Below are 1,896 nucleotides of genomic sequence, written 5' to 3' on the forward strand. Positions count from 1 at the left end.
TCTGGAGTTACGAACAATAAACTGTGAAAAGGCGTCACCGTAGTGAAGGGGTTGTTGCTTTATATATTAAAGGAATATTTTAAAATCAATATCGCCCGGTTAAAGGATCACTGTCTAAGAGAGTGGCTGCAAATCCTGTGATCATCGCATAACGGAACATCCGTTGTAAACAACAAGGAATAAACGACGCTTCGTTTCTAGGACCCTAGCGTGATAACACGCTGTTAGTTTTTATCATTTACATAAATACTACAGAGGTAGGCATCATTAGCCACAGTGCCAAATTTGCTGATGACACAAAGCCTGGAGGTAATGCTTCCTCATTGGTGCAGAAGGAACTGCCACGGCGGGACCTGGCATTTTAAAGAAGTGAGGGTTGGGGGCGTGCGTGATTCCTAGGGGAATTACCTCTTAATCCACTTTATTAGACCAGATCAGGGAGCACTTTTAATTCGCTTGTTAAAATAACTGAAATGAGTCTATGACATCATTTATGTAAGGTTGATTTATTTTGGTACATAAAACTTTTTTATGAATAATCACTGATCTTTCGAAAATAAGGGAAGGGGGGGGGTACGTTCCCCACTCCTCATCACAACCGTTCAGGACACGGTAGATAAAATTTTGCTAGGCCTAATTTAGTGATAAATTGTTATTTTGTCTTGTGTAAAATTTCGTAGCATGGCATTTTTCTCTGAGGTTAGGTGCACTTTTTCCTTGCCAGCATCTCGGGTGGGAGAGGAGGGCGGGGAGAACCTCTGTCTCTGCTATACATGTATCTCACTATCCGAGAAGCTAAGTGTACAAACAAACTTCATCCATAGTACTTCCTCTGCAATGATCATAAAACCTCTGGAGGTACTACTTGTCCTTTTAATTCTCTCTCTCTCTCTCTCTCTCTCTCTCTCTCTCTCTCTCTCTCTCTCTCTCTCAACTAGTGCACTCCGTCACATCTAATTCAGTATCACAACACACAGAAGGATCTTACATTCTGAGGTTTCGGAGAGGCTCTATATAAGGCAGAAAGAGGAGGGGCGGGATGGAGAGACGAAGGGACGGAAGGAAGGAGGGGGGGAGGGATGGAGAGATGGAGGGACGGAGGGAAGGAGGAGGGGAGGGATGGAGAGATGGAGGGACGGAGGGAAGGAGGGGGGGAGGAGTGGAGGTAGGGGACTAAGGAAGGATGGGAGGAATGTTGGACGGAGAGTAAAGAGGTAGAAAAGAGAGAAAAAAGACTGAAGGGGAATGGTAGTATTATGATAGAGGGAAGGAGGGAAGAGTGGAGGGAAGGGGAAAAAGGAAGCAGGACGGAGAGGAAGAGTGGCTGGACATAGCAAGAGGAAGGAGTGGGAGGAAGACGGGAGGGAGAGAATAAGGAGTAAAGAATCGGAGGGAGGAAGAAAGGGACAGGAGGTAGGGAAGAGGAATGATGGTAAGGAGACAAAAAAGAGAAATTAAGAAGCGATAGGGAAAGGAGGCATGGTGAGGGAAAAAGGGAGTTATAAGAGAGGGAAAAAAGGAGCGAAGGATGGAAGGATGGTAAAGAAATGTTAGTTTGGAATAAAAAGAGGAGGGAAAAGGTGGGGAAGAACAGAGAAAGGAGCAAAAAGATGAGAGAGAGAGAGAGAGAGAGAGAGAGAGAGAGAGAGAGAGAGAGAGAGAGAGACAGACAGACAGACAGACAGAGACAGAGACAGAGAGACAGAGAGGGGGGGGGGAGTCAAATGAGAGGAAAGAGGAGAGAGTGAAAGAAAGAACTGGGAGAAAAAGTTAAAAAGACAAGGAAGGGCTTATGACAGAGGAAAGGAGGGTCGCGGGAAGGGACGAGAGGGAAAGTGATTACAGCAGGGGAGAAAACAGGGCCAACAAAGAGCTGAGAGGGCGAAGAAAGGAAAG

Source organism: Coenobita brevimanus, chromosome 5, assembly GCF_032717465.1.
Source record: "Coenobita brevimanus isolate Jiangsu-jjx chromosome 5, ASM3271746v2, whole genome shotgun sequence".
Lineage (NCBI taxonomy): Eukaryota > Metazoa > Arthropoda > Malacostraca > Decapoda > Coenobitidae > Coenobita > Coenobita brevimanus.